At 41.8% G+C, this 23192-nt stretch overlaps 1 long non-coding RNA gene across 2 annotated transcripts in view; it reads left to right on the forward strand.

Moving 5' to 3' along the window:
• The first annotated feature begins 4599 nt into the window (after window positions 1-4599).
• The window catches only part of LOC146385336 (uncharacterized), a 37488-nt gene continuing 18895 nt past the window's right edge, over window positions 4600-23192 (forward strand). For both annotated transcript variants that reach the window (XR_014800472.1, XR_014800473.1), the window contains exon 1: window positions 4600-5701. This is a non-coding gene — a long non-coding RNA (uncharacterized LOC146385336). The remainder of the gene's footprint in view (window positions 5702-23192) is intronic.

Below are 23192 nucleotides of genomic sequence, written 5' to 3' on the forward strand. Positions count from 1 at the left end.
CTCTTCTCATGCAATCCATGGCACTAATGAAACCATATTTCAACTAAAAATAAACATTTTAGCACTGGATTATAATTTAATGCTTTAGTGTTCATGTATTCTGATCAGGCACCAATGATAATACCAAACCTTAACCTCTGAACCTCAGAAACTAGATTCAGTATTCTTTACTGTCATCAAAACAAAATGAAGACAGTACTCCTTCACATTATGCAAAAAACTTGAATGTAATAGAAAATACAATATTTTTATACAATTTATTGAAAATATAATAGATGTCAGAGATATAGAATATAGTAGGCCTATCACACGTCAAATAGATGTGATATGTAATATAGACTATTATGTGTAAGTAATGTAGAACAAAATGTAAAAGATCAAAGGAGAATGAAATGTTGCTGAGAGAATAATCAAACAATATAGTAAAAATATAACTTTATTGATATATTGAATCGATGTGCAACTTTGCTAAAACAATGTCGGACTCTGTAGTTTTCTCTGGTCCCCTCCCCAATCAGACCAGGAGTGACATGTTTAGCCGCATGTTCTCCTTAAATTGCTGGCTGTCTGAGTGGTGTCCCAGAAACGATGTGGGCTTCATAGATAATTGGCAAACCTTCTGGAGGAAACCTGGTCTTGTTAGGAGAGACGGCATCCATCCCACTTTGGATGGAGCAGCTCTCATTTCTAGAAATATGGACAAATTTATTAAACCCCCCAAAATATGACTATCCAGAGTTGGGACCAGGAAGCAGAGTTGCAGTCTTACACGCCTCTCTGCAGCTTCTCTCCTCCTGCTACCCCCCCAAAAACCCATCTCCATAGAGACTGTGTCAGCTTCCAAAAAGACAAAAAACAAACTAAAAACCAGCAACAAACAACTTAAACATAAACAATCAAAAAGAAAGAACAATACAGTATCCACATCTGAACCAAAGAGTAAAACAGTGAAATGTGGATTATTAAATATTAGGTCTCTCTCCTCCAAGTCTCTGTTAGTACATGACTTAATAATTGATCAACAAATTGATTTACTCTGCCTTACAGAAACCTGGTTGCAGCAGGATGATTATGTTAGTTTAAATGAATCAACACCCCCGAGTCATTCTAACTACCAGAAACCTCGAAGCACAGGCCGAGGGGGCGGTGTGGCAGCAATTTTTCACACCAGCCTATTAATTAATGAAAGACCAAGACAGACTTTTAATTCATTTGAAAGCCTGATGCTTAACATTGTCCACCCCAGCTGTGAAACTCAGAAACCAGTCTTACTTGTTATCATCTATCGTCCACCTGGGCCTTACACAGAGTTTCTGTCTGATTTCTCAGACTTTATATCTAATTTAGTTCTGAGCTCAAATAAAATAATTATTGTGGGTGATTTTAACATCCATGTAGATGCTAAAAATGACAGCCTCAACATGGCATTTAGTCTGTTATTAGACTCAATTGGCTTCTCTCAAAATGTAAAAGAACCCACCCACCACTTTAATCACACTCTAGATCTTGTTTTAACATATGGCATAGAAACTGAACATTTAACAGTGTTTCCTGAAAACCCTCTCCTGTCTGATCATTTCCTGATAACATTTACATTTACAATAATTGATTACACAGCGGTGGAGAGTAGATTTTATCAAAGTAGATGTCTTTCTGAAAGCGCTGTAACTAAGTTTAAGAATATAATCCACCCACTGTTATCATCTTCAATGCCCTGTACCAACACAGAGCAGAGCAGCTATCTGAACGCTACCCCAACAGAGGTTGATTATCTTGTTAATAATTTCACCTCCTCACTACGTACGACTCTGGATACTGTAGCTCCAGTGAAAACTAAGGTCTCTAATCAGAAGTACCTGACTCCGTGGTATAATTCTCAAACACGTACCCTAAAGCAGATGACTCGTAATCTGGAGAGGAAATGGCGTGTCACAAATTTAGAGGATCATCATTTAGCCTGGAGAAATAGTTTGCTGCTTTATAAGAAAGCCCTCCGCAAAGCCAGAACATCTTACTATTCATCACTGATTGAAGAAAATAAGAACAACCCCAGGTTTCTCTTCAGCACTGTAGCCAGGCTGACAAAGAGTCAGAGCTCTGTTGAGCCAACCATCCCTTTAACGTTAACTAGTAATGACTTCATGAACTTCTTCACAAATAAAATTTTTATCATTAGAGAAAAAATTACCAGTAATCATCCCACAGATGTAATATTATCTACAGCTACTCTTAGTACCATTGATGTTAAGTTAGACTCTTTTTCTCCAATTGATCTTTCTGAGTTAACTTCAATAATTACTTCCTCCAAACCATCAACGTGTCTTTTAGACCCCATTCCTACAAAACTGCTCAAAGAAGTCCTGCCATTGATTAATTCTTCGATCTTAAATATGATCAACCTATCTCTAATGGTCGGCTATGTACCACAGGCCTTCAAGCTGGCTGTGGTTAAACCTTTACTCAAAAAGCCATCTCTAGACCCAGCAGTCTTAGCTAATTATAGGCCAATCTCCAACCTTCCTTTCATATCAAAAATCCTTGAAAGAGTAGTTGTCAAACAGCTAACAGATCATCTGCAGAGGAATGGTTTATTTGAAGAGTTTCAGTCAGGTTTCAGAGCTCATCACAGCACAGAAACAGCTTTAGTGAAGGTTACAAATGATCTTCTTATGGCCTCTGACAGTGGACTCATCTCTGTGCTTGTCCTGCTAGACCTCAGTGCAGCGTTCGATACTGTCGACCATAATATCCTATTAGAGCGATTAGAACATGCTGTAGGTATTACAGGTACTGCGCTGCAGTGGTTTGTATCATATCTATCTAATAGACTCCAATTTGTGCATGTAAATGGAGAGTCCTCTTCACACACTGAGGTTAATTATGGAGTTCCACAGGGTTCAGTGCTAGGACCAATTCTGTTTACATTATACATGCTTCCCTTAGGCAGCATCATTAGAAGACATAGCATACATTTTCACTGCTATGCAGATGACACCCAGCTCTATCTGTCCATGAAGCCAGATAACACACACCAATTAGTTAAACTGCAGGAATGTCTTAAAGACATAAAGACCTGGATGGCCGCTAACTTTCTGCTTCTTAATTCAGATAAAACTGAGGTTATTGTACTCGGCCCTGAAAATCTTAGAAATATGGTATCTAACCAGATTCATACTCTGGATGGCATTACCTTGGCCTCCAGTAACGCTGTGAGGAACCTTGGAGTCATTTTTGACCAGGACATGTCCTTCAACGCACATATTAAACAAATATGTAAGACTGCTTTCTTCCATTTGCGCAACATCTCTAAAATTAGAAATATCCTGTCTCAGAGTGACGCTGAAAAACTAGTTCATGCATTTATTACTTCCAGGCTGGACTACTGTAATTCATTATTATTAGGATGTCCAAAAAACTCACTGAAAAGCCTTCAGCTAATCCAAAATGCTGCAGCAAGAGTACTGACAGGGACTAGAAGGAGAGAGCATATTTCTCCTGTTTTGGCTTCCCTTCATTGGCTTCCTGTTAAATCCAGAATTGAATTCAAAATCCTGCTCCTCACATACAAGGTCTTAAATAATCAGGCCCCATCTTATCTTAATGACCTTGTAGTACCATATCACCCTATTAGAGCACTTCGCTCTCGCTCTGCAGGCCTACTTGTTGTTCCTAGAGTATTTAAAAGTAGAATGGGAGGCAGAGCCTTCAGTTTTCAGGCCCCTCTTCTGTGGAACCAGCTTCCAGTTTGGATTCGGGAGACAGAAACTATCTCTACTTTTAAGATTAGGCTTAAAACTTTCCTTTTTGCTAAAGCATATAGTTAGGGCTGGACCAGGTGACCCTGAATCCTCCCTTAGTTATGCTGCAATAGACGTAGGCTGCCGGGGGATTCCCAAGATGCATTGAGTTTTTCCTTTCCAGTCACCTTTCTCACTCACTATGTATTAATAGACCTCTCTGCATTGAATCATATCTGTTATTAACCTCTGTCTCTCTTCCACAGCATGTCTTTTATCCTGTCTTCCTTCTCTCACCCCAACCGGTCGCAGCAGATGGCCGCCCCTCCCTGAGCCTGGTTCTGCCGGAGGTTTCTTCCTGTTAAAAGGGAGTTTTTCCTTCCCACTGTCGCCAAAGTGCTTGCTCATAGGGGGTCATATGATTGTTGGGTTTTTCTCTGTATCTATGAAGCGCCTTGAGGCGACTTTTGTTGTGATTTGGCGCTATATAAATAAAATTGAATTGAATTGAATTGAATTGAATAACGAAATAAACGAATATAACTAACTGCAAAAGAGCTGAAAACGAAAGAACAATCAGAAGCAAGTGACGCAAAGAACATGAGATGAACTGAAGTGAATACCAACAGATATTTGACCAGAGTGAGTAAATGAAGTCAGAGAGGCTGGAATAATGGCCCACAGAGCACTATAACTAAACACACACCCGTCATGATCTCACTGAAAATACTTAACGGAGCCACGGACTGAATCCAACTGTCACGCTGTAATTACCACCTGCTGTGGAGCGACACGTGATCGGTGATCTGCGTGAAACAATACAGGTTACATTTGAAACATGCACAGAACGATGAAGTGTCACGTCGCGCTGCAGCCAGCAGGTGTCGCGGCACACTAACGCGTTGCCGGTCGGGGAGGTAACGGGAGAGGTGTGATGAACCTGGGATGTATATAGCCTCCCGCACAGCATCGGTAAAAGGGGAACACCTTGAGAGAGGCGCAGACGAGCCGCCGCGGAGCCGCCGGACACCGCAGCTGAGCGCGGGGGCCTCTGTGGCGCATGTGGACGGGCAAGCCAACGCACCGCAGGAATGTGTGCAGTTCAGAAGCAAACGCACATGCTCGGGTTTTTACTCTGTATGTGGTGCTCGATCGTTTTCAAGTCCTCGGGCAGTGTAGTAGAGACTACGGGGTCACTTTGCTGTGCCGCTGTCGGAAACCTATAATTGGAAACGAGCCAGTGACGCGCTGAAAATAACCAGGTTAGCACTTAGTACCGGTCCATTTTGGGGAGGGCCCAACACGAGGGCGCAGCACCATATATCAGCTCTTTCCAGCTGTTTGGGAATATCCTGCTCTAGAAAAGCTGCAGCACGGCGGCAGCAGCAGCGGCGCAAGCAGGGTGCCTTTTTCTCCCGCCCCCCCTTCCAGAATGGATATTGGGTGAGTGGCTGGGTGCGCACGGGGGGATCTCTCGTTGGGAAACGCAAAAGCTCTCTCTCCCTCTCTCTCTCTCTTTTTTTTCTTGAAGGAAGGCAGGGAGGGCGGGAGGTGGGAGACTGGCACAAGGCTCGACACTGTTGCGTCTGTATGTTTTTTCTCTTTGGACAGACAGGAAAAAAGATGGACCAGGGGGACTGTCCGACTTATTCCATAAGACAGTTCCCGGCCCCCACCCCCCCAAAAGGATAATCTTGCTCAATTTGGGATGCGTGCAACACCAAGTGATCACATATTACTTGGGCGGCGGTGGTGCTGGTGGTGGATGGACAGTGAAGTTCAACTTCGCATGCAGACGCGATCTCCTCCAGTCAGCCAGACAAACCCACCAGACAGTCGGCGCGTATTACGTGAAGAGGTCTCCATATGGGCTACGGGATGCGAACACCTGCCCGGTACACAGGTAACCACAATCCGACGGTGTCGCCTACTTCTTCGAACACCGACAGGCAGCAGATTAGAGGGTATGTATGAACAGGCGCAGATGAAATCTTCTCTTATTTGCTCTGAAAGTGAAATCGCGCAGTCGAGAGATATTTCAGTATGTAAACCTCTGGAGTTTCCTCCTCATGCAGTCCCCGGCGACGGGACTGATGATAGTGTGTCAGAGGCTGGGTCTTTGCGGGCAAGGTGAGTCCTCATTTCATTCAACTGGCCTACAAAGTCCCAGTTTCTGGCTCATGTGACCCCTCAAGTCATAGACAATACACCTCGGCTATGTATCTATTATTAAAGAAAAGAAAAAACCTTAGGGAACAGACAGCATTTTAAAGCAGAGGTAAACCCTTTGTGTTGCAAGCAGATACATAGCTTAAAGTTATCCAGAATAATTAGTGCAAATGTTATGGCGAAACTGAGGGAAAAAAATACACTAACATAACGTGACCATAAAGTCATTTAATGAAATCCCTACACATATAAAATGCAGGCAAAATTACGCGAACATTAGTTAAATTTTAAAAGTTTATGGACAAGAAAACTACACGAATGTATTTTAAAAAGTAAAGAAAAAACCCATAAGAGTCATGTTATGTGAAAATAACCATTTGAATATATCTATAGATCAAACAGTGAACGTCACTGTTTAATTATTGGTGTTTGACTAGTCAAGCTTAAACTTTTTACATACAGCCCCGGAAAAGAAGAGTGCGTGTCAAGTGTACCCAGAAACCGAGAGCAGATGTTGTTTCCGATTTATACAATGAATAATTTGGAGTAAAAAACAAGACAAAAAAAACTCTAATATCTCCCCCACTGTTCTCATGTAGCTGTACAATTCGTGAGTAATTATTTTGAAAACAAATTACATTTCCCATCGTTTTTTCTTCCAAAATGGGCCAAATTAGTTTTTGTTTACCCCCCCCCCCCCCCCCCCTTAAAAGAAAAGAAAGTAGGTGTACAGCAACAATCAAAGCACTAATAAATGCAGATGAGCACTCAAGTCAGAATTTACTGTTGAAACTTGAAGCTCAAGCTCTACATAAATGCATCTCAATAAAACAGGCAGAGCTGTCAAAAAATCTTAAAGTGGCCTCTTCTATTATGTCGAACAAGTGTGTCAAGTGGTGAAGAAGTTGTTTTGGAGGCCTGTTTCTATATCTGTCCTGACCCTAGCATGCCGTACATACCTCACTAATGAATTTAGCATCCTGACACTAGATGCTTTATGTAATTAATAGAGCCCAGGGCAGCGGTGGCATCTCTGTGCTGCAAGCGACAAGTAGGTAAGACATTTGCTGAATAATGGGATATTTAGTTTTTTTTAAAAAACAAGACCTCCATGATTATTAACACACACTTAAAAGTGTCCTGTAAATGGAGCAAACTCTGCTGACATCACAGTAGGTGGGATGTCATTACGCTGATCTTTTTTGTCACTGTTATTTATTAAACTCTTAATACTTGAACCTGAGTTGTTTTGTAGGCTGTGTATAACAGATCAGTGGCAGGCCATTTGTTTTTACAAGCCTGCCATTACTCGTTGCGTCTATAATAAGTAGCTGTGGACTGAAGTTACTGGAAAGTTGACACCTTGCAAACCTCTGGGCGTTCTAATGAAATTCATTGTGGCATCCTAATGCTAATTGGCAGCGTTACATATAGAACTATTTCTCGCTCTTATCAGATAGCTATAAAGTACATTTAAAATCCAATCGGGAGAACACATTAAATGTGTCTAGTCCACCTAAGATTCGCTGAGATGCGCTCAACTATCATCACAGATTCCCTCCAACGTAGCACACTACAGTGCAATGACACATCACAGAAAACAGATAAAACCACTCCAGCCAAGAGCTCTCCATATATGCTGCAGGAGAGTACAAGCCAGTGCGAGTATGAGAGCCGAGGGCCTAGTAAGGGAGGCTTGGTGGAACGAGCCTGGTTTGAATAAGCAGCATGGCTACGGAGAGCTCTGGGATAGTCACCAAGTGTGCTGATTAAAATTGTGATATTAAACAGTGCTGGCTGCTGCCGCCTGCCAAGCCTCTCTCAGTGGCATTTCATATTGTTTAAAAGGTCCAATCGGACTCATCTCACCACTTGCTGCACAGTGTTGCTTACATCTTTTTTTTTTTTCTTTTTTTTTTTCCACCACGGCTGTCTCATATTCTCTCCTCACCATTTGTTGGCAGGGTTGTAGACTTACTTTAAATAGACTTTTCCTACAATTCCCAGGTTGTTTTCTGCGCTGGGTCACTGGGTTCACTGCTCTCCGAACATAAGTCAGCGCGTGTGTATGTTATCGTGTGCATCATATAGAAAACTCTGTGTAAGGTGACGGCCTCGGATTGTGTTTATGCTTTCTGTGAAAGCTGAACTTGTAATGAACACAGGGAGGCCTCCTTCTCGGAAATTCTGCTCTGAACTCATTCAACTCCCTTTTAAAAACGTCACTGCAAATCCCAATAAAACTCTGCCATTATAAATATACAATTCATAAATACTGGAAAGCATGCTCAGTTTCGTGAAATATATGACCCAGCCCCTTTAAAAGGTCAAACTCCAGACACGGTGGTCACTTCAGGTTGTTTCATTTCTTTAGCCAGGGCTGAACAGATACCGGAGTCATGCACCAAATCGCATTTGAAAAAGCCAGCGAATGTACTAGTAGTTTGATCTCAAAAGTTTGGAATGAGACACAAAGATAGGGAGGGAGGGAGGGAGGGAGAGAGAAAGAAAAGGCAGCAAGAAAAGTGAGGGACTTTTAGGGGCAGCTGTGTTTTATTAACCCAGTCATAATGCCCCTAAAAATCCTTATTGCTCTTGCAATGGTCAACAAATCTCCTGTTGCAGCATGTAGAGGATCTTTGAACAGCTTCCCGTGAGCAACTTGTCGCACTGCAGGGCCGAGGCGCAATTCAGTGCATGCGAACGGGTCACATTCAGAGATTTTTCATCTCAGTTCAAACAGCCATAGAAATCACAATATGTTTTGAAGTGCAGAACGCGTGAAATCAAGGATACCATCTGCAGTTGTGCAGTAACCTTTGTCAAAAGCATGTCTGTGGATGCACAACTGTCTGAGAACTGCACAAGCAAAATCAAAAGCATCTATTTACTAACAAATCCAACGCTTCTCTTCGGCAGACTTCAATAATATTGCCATTACAGTCGTGCCAGTCTTTATAGTTTAATATGCAGACGGGAAGTCGACGCTGGGTGTCCTTCTGTGTTTTGACATTGCATTGGAGTATCAGGGGACATACTAAGATATAGAGACTGAGCGGCAGGCAGGCAGGTAGTCTGACAAATACGTCAAGCTGACAAGCATGAAGCCATATCAAAAACAATTTCAGAATATGACGATGTACAGTACAGGCTGGTAGAAATACAGGCAGACAGATGGGAGTGTAAAGACAGGTAAACAATGAAGCATCTTGACAAGACAGCAGCTATGCAGAGAGACACAGAAAATGGCTACCAGGCAGACAGAAAAACAGAAAAGGACAGGCAAGAAGACACGCACTGATAGAGGCAAGCGGGCCGTGGAGGACATGGGATCCAGGCCTGGGTGTGGTGTGGTGGGCTGTCATGGCTGGAGAGCGGATGGTGTGGAGCTCTCGATGTTGGCGAGTGAGTCATCTGAGGGAGGCTATTCTGTTGAGTTTCCCTGTGGGACGGTCGCTGAAGGAAGAGACCTCTTCACGTCGAGAGAGAGAGACAGACAAGAGGATAGGGAGTGAGGGAAAGTGTGGACGATGACTCAGGGCCACGAACCACATGGCGATGGAGAGGGGAGGGAGGAATTACTCATCAGAGCATGTGGAATCTCATACGGCTATCACAGGACTGACAGTGTGCTTCCCTCATGGCTGCTGCTCAGCCGCCATCAGTCCCTGAGGCACCAGCTCAACACCAGGCAGCGTTTCTTTTACCAGCCGAGAACAGAGGAAAGGTGGGGGGGGGATCCGGGTGAGCCTGAGGTCAAATTCACAAGGGATAGGCTTTTTAGATTCTGTCATCAAAGCCAGGTTCGTTCCAGTTTGGTATAATTTGACACGTCATAAGGCACAAATTATGATAAATGAATTATTTACCAAAGCTGAACCTACTCCAGTTGTGTTGAGTCACACAAATTTTTCCCAAATGTCTCAGCTCTCGAGTGACTGATGAGCGTATGTTGGAAATACTGCATCATTATCTACCAAAGGCATTTGAATTTCAGCAGTGGCCATAATGACCCTTCTGATAACCACGTTTTGTACTCTTAAAGGTCGTTCTGGGTATCCGAGAACACGTCCGCTTACAGAGCTTGCGTTTGACCTGACATGTCGGAGTAGCTACGGTAGCTCTTAGAAACATTGTTGGAGACCAGACAGATTCGGGCGTAAAGTCTAGAATGAGAAGTACGATCGATGTTAAATATTGAGTTATTTTGAAATGGAAGATTTACTTCAGTAACTATCGGCTTGTATTTGGGTTTTAAATTACAGCAAGTCAGTGCAGGCCTCTGCTCTTGCTCCAAATTAGGCAACACTTTCAAAATATTTTATCAAAGAAACTTTACAAAAGGAGAAGAACTGCTTTATGAATATGTATCAGTAGTGCACAGTGAACAGAGGGAGACGTTTTAAGTCTCGTTGCTTCTTTTCTTTCTGTCCAGCTCGGCTTACAAAAAAATAGCTCTTTCATGGTTATGTGAACCCATCTTTACAGAGATAAATGTGCCACAACAGCAAGCCTGTGGACGACAGAGTTGTACAGAGTGATGACGAGACAGAGAATAAATATAGGTAACGGGGTAGCGGCGCAACATGCACCGTGGCTTCTCTTCATCTGCCTGCGATTCAGCAGCTTAAGTCCTCGGATATGAGTGTTGGTGAACTGGGTATTAACAGACTACTGCATGATGGAGGGGGGAGGGAGTCAGCAGAAAGTCTGAATGACTGTGAGCAAATGCACCCACATCTGTTTTATACATGCATATGTGATGCCTGCACCTGCCACACCAAACCGTTTGGTGTGCAAAAACTACGAGCAATTAATTTTTGCACACGCAGCAAATAGGCTGGCGATGAATATACGATAGTGGCATGACTCAACAGGTGAAATTGGCACGCCCATAACACTAGCATAGGCCTCATCTTACCGGTGGTGGCACAGACCCAGATCTTTCTCTAACAGAGGTTGGCATTATAGGGCGTGGGCCGACAGCACTCCAACGCCAGAAGAACCACTCAAATCCAGAGCAAACACTGCAGACAAAACGGAGACAGGGAGAAAAAACTGGAGCAGGCCTTCTCTTTGTAGATGCCTGCAGCACTGCCATAGCCAGAGCTTGTGACACTGGCTATGGTTGGACAACACAGAGATGAATATAATCATCTATCACATATCTCTTACGGTCATTTCTTACTTGAAAGAGTAAAGCAGACCTATTATGGTCTTTTCCAGCTTTAAATTTTTTATTCTTGGACTTCACTGAAGTACAGTACAATACAGGAACAGTGTACACATAATTAATGTCATCTATGCTAAGCATTTTCCTCTAATAAACATAAAAATGTTCTTTTCTTAGAGGAACTGTTCAGCACTTTGTTAGAAAACCACCTAAAAGGGGACCTTTACTCATTTCTAAGTACATTTTTCTATGTGGGAGTCTGCTAGAGTAGCTTTGCAAGATTCACAGTTCAAAATAATCCTTATTTATGTTATACTGGGCCTCTGTGCAGCCTCTCCGTCACTCTGACTGAAATAAGCCATTTTAGTGCACTTCCCCGTTCTTTAAGCCAGATGTTCCGAAACTTTTTCTGGCACGCCCCATTTCAGAAGGCAAAAAATGTTCACACCCACACTCAATCATTAACAGTGCAAAGAAGGATTCAAGCTGACTTTTACTTAAAGGTCAGGAGATTAACATAAGCCAACCCTTTATTTTCTCTAAAAATAACCCTTATTTTAACCCATATTTTTCACCTGGTTGTTTGAGTCCCACCTGCAGTGATTCTACACCCCACCATTTGAGAACCACTGCTTTAAGCCAGCTTTCTTCTGATTGGCTTCTGCTTGCAAACAAAAATTCTGAACAGCAGGTAAGTTTTTAGCTGCCTTTTAAAAGATACCCCAATGTTCACAGATTTCAGGCTCAGATGGAGAGATTGCTGGAGAGGGGCCTGCTGGGGATGTATGGGTAAAAACTTCCACTGATGTACGCCAGTCCTTGTCCTTGCCAACTTAAGTGATTAAAAACAAGAGCAAGCCAGAGATTTAACGTGAGCAACCAAAGTGAAAGCGGAGTCAAAAGTTACACAAACATTCCTGATAGAAAATTTGGCAAAAGTGGCAAGGCGACCTGAGTTTCCATAACCGTAGGCACAAATCTCTTAGGCTACGTTCACACTGCAGGCCTTAATGCTCAATTCCGATTTTGTTTATCAAATCCGATTTTTTTGTCTGCTTGTTCACACTACAAATAAAATGTGACAGCAAACGCGCTCTGGTGTGAACCCTCAAAGTGGCCCGCATGCGCAAAAGAAGACGTCACACACAACGTGCTCTGTTTAGACTCAGACCAACCAGTATTGTTTGACTGATGGCCTTAATATAAAGACTTGTTTCAGACTTTACGTTTCCCAATTTTGCTTTAAGTTATAAAGTTATTTTGTTATTTACATATGGCCTAATAATGATCCTTATTGCTGTTTTAGAGGGGAGCGGTGCTTCAAAGGATAGTTGCAGATTTCTGTCAGAATCTGCAGATTATACAGTACAAATAAAATGTTCACGTTTCTCCAACGTTGTCTTCCCAGCTGTTTCACTGACATCTACACGGGATGGCCAGGAAGCATTCATGTCTTCTCAGGCGCTTCTGTCTTGTGTCAGTGATGTAAAAGACGGATTTAATGCGACATGACCATTCAAACAGCAGTCGCTTTCTAAAACATCAGCTATGTATCGGATTCAGACCCAGATCGGATTTGAAAATATCGGATTTGTGCTGTTCACACTGTCATACCATGATCGGATATGGGTCGCATAGGGTCGAAAAAGTCGGATTTGATGCGCTTTCGCCTGCAGTGTGAACGTAGCCTTAGAGGCACAAACAGGAACTTCTGTTTTCTCTGCATTAAGTTGGCAAAAATTGTCAGCTAAACAACTTTTAATAGAATCTATTCGCATAAGTTTGATGTGCAACAGAAATATCTTGGGGCTTAAAATAGATATATAACTGAATGTCATCTGCATAGCCATGGTAAGAAATGTCCTTTTGAGTGCTCAAAATGTGTTAAAGAACGAACAGATATAAGAGAAACAGTAAGGGCCCTAAAAGAGAACGCCGATAGAGACCGACCAGTATCTCAGCCTATCACAAATAACGTGATTGTCATCAGTGTCAAGGGCAGAGGTCAGAACAACATCAGCAAAACAGAACATTTCCCTGAACCACTTCGGATCGAGAGGTTGTTTGAGACTCTAAGAAGAGCTGTTTTGATGGAATGAGGTCTATGAAAGCCAGACTGAAATCTATCAAGATGCTTTTTTTTGTCCAAACCACTTAGCTATGACATTCTCCAAAATGTTAGCAATAAAAGGTCATTTTAAGATTAACCTGTAACTACTGAGAAGAGAGGCGACAAGCTGTTTTTCTGTTTTTAATGGGTGGATGATAGCGTTCTGGTCTTGATCGATGAAAGCAAACTGATAAGACTGAAAGACAGTTTTGAACAGAGATACATGTAAAATTTTGTGATAGCAGGAGGATGTTTTTATTGAATCAACTAATTTGACCAGTTCACAAAAAGAAAAACGTAACGTAAACGTAAAAAAATGTAAAAAAACGTAAAAACAAAATGAAAAATCTTTGTAAAATAACAGGTTGAGCTGGGGTAGGAACAGGCAGCGAAGATGCTGAAGAAAAAGTATTATTTCTCACACTACTCATTTTTTCTACAAAGAAAGTAAGAACATATTCACGATGTTCACTGGGGAAAAATTGGGACAACGGGTCAAACACAAGTAAAAATGTCACTAATTGTGTAACACCCACCTCTGCTCTTTGAAACCAGGTTTTAAGACAGCACAAAAGTTTTGGTAGCTGACCCTTTTTGGATTCCATTGGTTGACTTGTGATGTTTGAGTGGGCTTCGCTTGCTTGCAGGGAAGCAAAACGGGGAACACACTAGCCAAAATGCAATTTTGAACCTGTCATCTGCTGCCTGACAACAGTTTCTCTTTTTAAAAATGCATCTGCTTTCATGACCAGTGATTGGCACATTGAACAGGAACTCTTGGCCTGCTATCCGCTGGGTATACCGGAGGCCCCGAAACATCAGCTGTCCACTAATCCAGTTTAAATCATTTGAATACTGTTCACTCTGAGACCCACACGAAATATCCCTCTGTCAATGTACATATAAAAAGTATTACAGTCACACATAAAATTGGCGGCTACTTTTAATGCATACCATGGAAATGTTTCATGGTTATGCTGGTACTACAGTGACCTCCTGTTGGCACCAATGATTGCTTTTTATTAGATGGAGCCACAAATGTTTCCCAGTAACTGATTTACACATTATTACCGTCTCTACTAGCTAAGACATTCCTTACGTTTTGAGTGGTGGAAGTAAATCACTGGCTCGATTTATGAATAGCTTCTATGACTCAGTTCGCAGTGACTGAGTGATGTGAAAGATCCACTTATGAATTCCAGCATCGATAAATAAACTCTTGAAGAAATACATTTCAGTTGCCACTTTTTGAAGAGATCTGGAAACGGCATGCTGCAGTGGTAAATGAAACAAACAAACAAACAAACAAACAAACAAAAAAAACCCAAGGCTTTGCTGCACACAGCAGTCAGATCATGCTGTAGGAAGACAGAAAGGTCAAAATAAACTCTGCACATGCCTCCCAGGCTTTAGCGATAAGAGAAATAAGAGAAGGAGGTGTGTCTTTTGTACACATAGCCATATGAGATCTTTAGACTTGCTGGATTATAACTGTAAACACAAATGTGGCACACAAATACACCCGGCCATATTATTCCCTTCTATTAGTCTTCTATAGGGTATGCGTAACTGCTTGCAGGTACTGAGCCATGACTTCAATCAGCAGCCATGCTTCATCGTCAGCTGTTTATCTTTGTCATTCTGTTTGAATATGCAAGTGCAGATACAGTGCCGATGTTTGTGTAGTATGCAGAGGAATGCAGTCCTTGTAGCTGAGAGGTGCTTTGCTGCCTGAGCTGAGTTCAAGTTCAGCCTCCTTTCCTTTTCTCTTGTCTTCTCTCTGTCTTACCCACCACAGTCCGGGGGCACATCAGGTTCCAGTTGTTTTCTGGCTATTCGGGGTCAGCGATGCACGTTGGCAGATCTCATTGGCAACTTTCTCGTTGCAGTGCAAAAATCTGTTGGAGACTGAACTCGGCTCAGCGTTTGTGTGCCCCGGTGTTGAGTAACAATGAGCTCCGCAGGGCGATTGGCAGATGTCTGTTTGGTGCTGCAGATACAGTCATGCCATTGTGTGGAGTCAGCAAGTAAAATGTGTGTGTTTGTGTGCGTATGTGGATAAGGGGTGAAGAAAAGCGGCTGTTTGTTTTGGCAGGAAGATCATTTGCCAAAGAAGTGGCTCCGCAGCCAATTCTCACCAAACAAACCCGCAGCAGTGAGTGTTTTATCAGTCCAAGCACTTCAGCGGGCGAAATGAGAAGGTGGCCATTTTACTCCTCGCACTCTGTGCTGCTCTTCACAGCTAAGAGGGTTAATGGTGAGCTGCCGCTCGGCCACTTTTAGCACGGTGTTCCATTAAATTCAAAAGCTTGCGATCCCTAAAACTCCCCTGTAACATTTGTTGTTAACAAGAGAATGAAATTAACAGTTCCAGCTAATCAGCAGCATGACAAAGCTTTATGGTTTCTCTGATCTTTTCTTCTACTTGCTGTGACTCACTTGAAGCCCCATTGTCTGCTCCGAGCCAAGATCCTCCAGTCCAGAGGGCGTCGGTGCCAAGCATGGCTCTGAGGATATTACAAAAAAGGGAAAACCCATCTTCCCCCAAAACCTTCTTCCATTACAGAAAAGAGGTTTTCCGCTTCAATCGAAACTGTCAGTGGAAGTTTTTCAAGCCACTTGGAAAACATCAATTGCTGCTTTTTCAGTCTTTATGTTGGCAAAATCATCAGTCACAGGAGCAGCATGATCCTTTCATAGTAGTTTTTCAGAAGAAAAGGCAGATTGTGCATGTGTTTTTATGTCCTTTATGCTCTCTTTTGTTGTATGCACGTATTGTTGAGCTGCACAGCTGACACGTCTGTGAAATATCAGCACCTGCATTGTTTTTTCTCACAGTAATCTTTGCAACTGATGTGGACATGAATATGCCGCCTGTGTGTGTGGAGCACATCTTTTTAGTTTTAAACGACGAGCTGTTTCATGTTGGCGCAGGAGTAATAGGAGCCGTGGCGTGACAGCCAGGCCTGAGGCGACCCAGAAATGTGCCTTCTTGGAACTTCCTTCTCATTCCTTGGGCATAAGAACAGCGGTGCAGTGCAGGCTAGATTCCAAAACCAACAGTTTTGGAAATATCTGTTACATTTGCATCCCAAATATTCAGAAGAGCTTGCATGATGTTCTTATTTGGGTTGACAGGGTTTCATTTTTCATTCTTCGTGCCTCTTGTGTTTTCTTGTCGTACTTGGCTGTTTTTGTGTTGACTTATCTCGTTGACACACAGGATGGGTAATTTTGGGCAGCGTAGATGTCTGACTGCAAACAACATGTACAACTTAGAGTACGCGCAGGAACGGCGTAAACATGGTTTCCGATTGAGGCAAATTCCTGTGGTCATGTCGCCACTTTTAACGTTGACTTTTTTCTCCAATACACCTTCTTCTTCTTCTTTCATCGGTGTGTGGAAAAAACACTTAAAGAGAACCTATTATGCTCATTTCCAACACTTATTTTTATTCTTGGACTCTACTAGAGTAGCCCTGCATGATTCAGAGTTCAAAATAATCCCTTGTTTTAATACTGTTCAGGCTCTCAGTTCAACTAGTGGAATAAGCTATTTTAACTCCCTTTACGTTAACTTTCTGCTGATTGGTAGCCCCTCACAAGCAAATGATTTGGACGGTGGGTGGATGGGTGGGGCTTCGGTGTTCACAGCCAGAGCTGTGTTATTCATATGACCAGGACATCCAAATTTATTCACATTATAAAGAGCCATGACTAGAAAATAACGGAGCTTGTGGCTCATTGGCTCATCACTCTAACATATTATAATATTAAAGAAAGGAAGAGTGTCACACACCTCTTTAATTGCTCTCTTATATAAATTTAATGTTGTCTGCAAACGTCTTTGACAGAAAAGTCTAATATGTTTGAGTAAATTAAATCTTAAACAGTTAAACCACAAGTTTCCTTTTACTCTGAATCGCATCTCCTTGTGAGGGACCAAAAATCTGTGGGCATCCTCTTTGTGGGATAATGCCTAATACAAAAATGGGAAAGAAGCCATGCTGTCTCTGTTATAAGTTAATAAAAATTCCACCTACAAGCACCTCATATAAGTGATAAAAGACTAGTTTGTTAGTTTCAAAGGGCTAATGTGTGATTTCTTGGCAACCTCAAGTCTTCTTGTTATCGTCCAGTTTCTAGCAAGGTATGAGTCTGACACAAAATACCTTTGTTTACCTAATCCTTTCTGTACAGCTGTAATTGATAAAACGAGGTAATTACTGAGCTGACAGGCCGAGTCATATTAGCCACGTTCGCGTTTCCAATCTTTATGCAAAGAGACTTTAACCATTAGGGTGTGTGCCGGCAGGATCTGAAAGCCACTCAAATCTAGAGCAAACACTGCAAACAAAAGTGTCGAGGCGATCAAAAGCAGAGCAGGCATTTCTTGTGTGCCCCTCTTTAAAAGAAAATAAATAAATAAATAGAGAGACAGAACCTTCTTGACCTGCTTTCAGCCAATCAGCCCTTGACAACAGGCTCAACCTGAGCAAACAGTGAGGAAAGTAATCAGCTTTCACATAACCCTGATAGTAACTATCTCCTCAGAGTTATACATCAGCTGGTATTGATTAATGTGATGATGTTGTTGCCGTCCAGCACCGTGGTGTAGAGATGACTGCACTGGTGTTTTCCAGCTTTTAAACTTTGCTTGTAACTTAAGTGCATAAGTGCTTAATTAGCAGTTTTCCTCCTCAGTTAATAATTATATCTATAACATGTAAGAAAACTGCAAGGAAAATCATCACAATCTGGCATTTTAGAAGTGTGCACTGGCAGTATTTTCACATTTTTGCTTTCGAAATGACTGCAGAGATAATTGCATTAACACAGACAAGTCTGATTAATTTTCCGTCGATCTACTAACCGATCAATCACCTAATCATTTCATCCCTAAACTGAATTAAAACAAGTTGCGTCACAGCTCCTGGCTCCAGCTGCACGCTCACCCTACAGACACAGGAATGGTATCAATCTTCTCATCTAACTCTTGGCCAGAAAGAAAGTGCGCGTGCTTCTCAAAAATGCCGAGCTATTTCTTTGAAAGCTCAGGGTGCTCAAAACAAACCAGTTCATTCAAACATGCGTGCGCCAACGCATATAATGAATATAAATGGAGGCCTTGAGAGATACAGTATATGCTCATCGCCAACAATTCTCAGTTTCCTTTTCCCACCACCTACATTTGGAAAGGTGTGTACGCCTGTATGGCTCCATTAAAAGGTATCGGTTTTAATCATACTTAAAAGTGATTACGTGGAGCTACAGCACAGTGAGCCTGTTCTTATTTGGAAATATTGACACAACAATGAATCACAGACTCATATCCTCTCAGTTTTCTCACGTCTGCTGACATTTCAAACTGTGCGAATAATTGCCAAATTGTCTCGGGCTGTATTAAGCCAGGGGAGGATACAAATGCCTTTAAGCAACATCAGCTGAGGAGATGTAGAGGCCGGAATAAATGCAACACTGTTTATCCTGCCAACAAAGCCTTAGAAACAGTTACACTTGTTTCATAAATCAACTTGTTAAAAAGCACATGCACATAACAGAATAAGCACTCCCATTTTCCTAAAAGCTGTACGGGAGGATGGTGGTGGAAGGGGGTGGGTCAGGAGGTGATGGAGTTTGTAAGATAAACTTGGCTAAACTTTGTCAGTGTACGAAATCCCCCTCATCAGACCCCAGCCTGCCATCCTCCCCTCTCTACCCATCCGTATCCAACAGTGTGCAAAGCTAACAAAGCCAGTATTTAAAAAGCTATTAAAGAACTACACAACTTCTTTCATCATTTAAAATGTCAAAAGCTTGAATAAGCATCCCGTTTATACAATGAGCAATCCCTCCAGGAATAATTCTCACAATTTCAGCCACTCTTCACATCATTTGTGCGCGTTTGCAGTTTTGCCTGCAGGGTGCTTGTAGATTATATCAGCTACTGCATCTCAAATACAAATAATCCAATTCAGAATCACTGCTATAAGCTGAGCTCAAACTAAAACGGAAGGTAAGTTCATGCCTAAGGGTCTTGCTGTCTGTTGGATTTTGGAAATCTAAGTCATGCGTCAACTCCAGCAAACACTACCATTTAAATGTTTAGATTATATGTAACTTTTAAATTAAACGGGGACCTATTTAGGAGACTTCCTCGCTTTCTATCAGATATATGCACTCACAAGACACTTCATTAGTTATTCTTTGCTAGTAGTTGGTTGGAGCCCCTTTTGCCTTCAGAACTGCTTTCATTCTTCATGCTACAGATTCAAAAAGCTGCTGGAAACATTCCTCAGAGATTTTGGTTCATATTGACTTGATAGAATCACACACTTGCTGCAGATTTGTTGACTGTACATCCGAGAGGTGCACTGTTGGATAGAGATCTGGTGATTGTGGAGGCAATTTGAGGATAGGGAACTCATTTAAAGAAATAGCCTGAGATGATTTGAGCTTTGTGATATGGTGTGTTATCCTCCTGGAAGCAGCCAGAAGAAGATGGGTACACTATGGTCAGCAACAGTACTCAGGTAGACTGGTTTTTAAAAAATGCTCAGCTGGTACTTGAGGGGCCCAAAATATGAAAATGTCTGCCACACAGATACACCACCACCATGAGGCTGAACTGTTGATATGAGGCAGGATGAATCCATGCTTTCATGTTGTTTGCACCAACTACTGACCTCACCTTCCAAATAAAGACTCATCAGACCAGGCAACATTTTTCCAATTTTCCGTTGTCCAATTGTGGTGAGCCTGTGTAAACTGTAACCCAAGTTTCCTGTTCTAAGCTGACAGCTAAACAGTGGAAAAGGTATCATGACTCCTACTTGACCAAGCATAATGTTACTGGCTTGTATTTTTCCAAGGTGGTATAATGAAACAGATTACACCGTATTTTGCTAGCACACTGGCCGAGATTCAGTGATCAGGGACAATGACTTTATTGCTTTCCATCGCCACAACCGACAGAACCAATATCATCTTTCTGTTGGCTCACTTGTGTGTGTGTGTGTGTGCGCTCCAAAATGTTGTGTGTTACATTCATAAAACTACTAGAGAGAATGCAAAAAAGCCCAAACAAAAACTGGGCATACTGCAGTCTTTTTGACAGGATGCTGTCTGACGTCCAAAATATTGTGACGTCTGCCTGGGTTTCTATTATTCAGCTGACATAATGTTGTCTGATTGTGTCAGAAACACCAGCTGTAATATTTTAATAGCATTTATACTCTTCTCCCTGCTGTAGTTTTTGTTAAATCACTGTAAAATAACAAGAAATAAAAGGTCAGACTTTGCACAACTTTCAAGTGATCTTGACAGGATCCTTGTGGGACTAAATACGGCATGTGGGAAAATCACAGTCTTGATCATTTTCTTAAAATCTGGTAAAGCTTAAATCTTCATTGTGTTTTCAGTTTCCTTCTGAGGTTCTCTCGTCAGTCTTGTCATATAGTTAGATTAGTAATGAAGCTTTGGGCATTCTTTGTTGGCAAAATAGCAGCTCTTAAAGAGCAGGCCACATTTCCAGTGTTGATACCGTTTCACAGAGTTATGATCTCAGATCACACACATGAGAACGTATATTAGTCTTTTGCTCATGGACATTTTCATACTAATCCACACACAGACTCCGGTAGTGTCTTCAGAAATGCTGATATAGTTAATTTTGACAGGTAATGCACAACGATCCCTGAAAAATCCTAACTAAAACAGTCATTCATTAAGGTTTTGGAATTGTGATTCGGTTGTATGGCAGTTTTTCCACCCAGTCTCATGCTGGAGGGAATTAGGTAGGTAAACATTAAAATTTGGAAGTTGGCTCTAAAACTAGAAGCCAAGAATTGTTTACTCTGTTACATTAGGAGGACTCATTTGGAAAGACTTTGCTAGGGAAACGCAACGCCCCTGCAGATATTATACCTTTAGTGTCATTTTGACAAACATTTCAGTTGTAGTTTGGTGAAAAGCGGTGGGACCTGCATTAAAAACCTCTAGCTGGCCGTCACCAAATTTTGTTCTTTTCTAACAGCTCCCACGGCATTGAATTCGGGCTTAGACAGACATGTTGTGTGTTAGGCATCAAGATAATTAACTGGTCACAGTCAGGTTTTCCTGGAAATTGACTGTATTAGTGAGTCTCTTCTCTTATTCTCGCCTTTTCCCTTTCATTTTTTTCCCCCGCTTGGCAACTGTCACACAGAAAGCTTTGAAGTGGGTGTAAATAAGAAGACATGCATGCTTAATGAGCACGAGTAAAAATGGCTTAATACTTGTTTTCGCGATGTAGCTCTGCTTACCGAACTGAACGTCGAGGCAGCGTGACTGCTTAATTAAGCTGCCTGTTAACACAAAGAGGCCAACAGTGACATTTGCTGTGGTGACGGTCACATCATATCTGATTAACTTCAAGTTGTCGTTTGAAAAAGTCCCAAACATCTGCAACTAAACGCTTATTTTCACCTCCCGATCTCACTTGTAAAACTAAATATCCTACTGTGACTTGCCGAGCAGATGTAATGAGCCGAGATCAAATACTGAAAGTCATTCACAGACGCTGATATGTGAAAGGGCCAGAGAGTGAAAAGGAGAAAGGAAAAAACAAGAAGTGAGGAATGGTCTTGTGCTTTCAGATTTACAGCGCTGGGGTCACCAGTAGAGTCGGAGCTGGAGCAGAGTGGTGCAGAACTCTCCTCCTCCTCCTTCCCTGCCTCCCTCCCTCCTGGCCTCCTTAGCCTCCAATGCTCACACCCAATTTTTTGGCTCTTTGTTACTGTATATAGGTCACACTGTGATCGTGTGTATATACAGGTGAATTTATTCTCCTTCCCAGCAAGCATATGGAAAGAGGTACTCAAAACATTTCCTAGAAGTAACCGAACAGAAGAACAATGCTGCATTTGAAGCAAAGGTCATGCCTTCGTGTGTTTTAGAGGAGAACTCATTCTGAACAGATCCTCACTGTAAAAAATCTAAATAATGCATTCATTGTGTCATGTATAGATTTTTATTTTAGTGTTTACGTTAAAGTAAAACGTGTTTTATGAGCTACTTTTATGTTTTTTTTTATGTAAAACTCTTTATTTTAACTTCTCGCCACACACCTACAGCACTAGGAACATTTCTAGAATTCTAACGACATCTGTGTGCATGTATGCATGCGAGTGTCAACTCGGCTAAGCTCAGCTATGTTGTCATCATTTAAAGAATTTATACAGTACATTTAAGGAATTATCCCAAGCGGTGCATGTCTTTTATTTGCAGAGAAAGAGCGACGGTTATAAAGCAATATTACATTTTTTCCATGTCTTTGTTCTTGGCACAACAAACAGCAACGCTGCAGCGAGTCAATTTTATCATCGCAAATATGTGATAAGAATAATATGAGCAATAGCGCTTATTTTTTTTAAAATATTAAACAGGACAGTTTTCCATCGCTTCTCACAGCCTCTGTAACAAAATGTAATGCTTGAGCGTGCGTGTGAATAAAAGTGTGTTTGCCCCCACTAGCTTACCTGAGCTCCCCGTGAAAAGCGAACACAATCTCAGCCTGAGCAGAAAGGCAGGATGTTTTTGATGAAGCAGTGGGCTTAATTTAGGCCCAGGCATTCTCAGTATCTGTCACCTAACTCCCAGTGATCTCAACACACAGTGTAGTTGTGCGCATGTGTGTGTGTGTCGGTTTATGTTTATCCACAGAGGCAGGCTATAAATTCAAGAAATGTACACCGACATTCGGCCCCCCTATAAACTGTAATACCTCCCAAATATAAAGACAACGTCATACCCATTCCCCGTTTTATTTTGCTAGTAATAATGAAGCAAATAAAAACCGCAGCTTTACAACAGACACTACTATGATAGTGTCTCTCTGATAGGATTTTATTATGAATTATTAATACTGGCTATTAAAAAATAATCCCATTAACTCTGCCAAATGCCCCAAAATCTTGATTTCTTCTTCTAAAGAAGCTGGCTTGGTTATAGCTCCTGCTTGGCC

The sequence above is a fragment of the Perissodus microlepis genome, chromosome 6 (assembly GCF_051167445.1).
Source record: "Perissodus microlepis isolate ML-2025 ecotype Zambia chromosome 6, ASM5116744v1, whole genome shotgun sequence".
NCBI lineage: Eukaryota > Metazoa > Chordata > Actinopteri > Cichliformes > Cichlidae > Perissodus > Perissodus microlepis.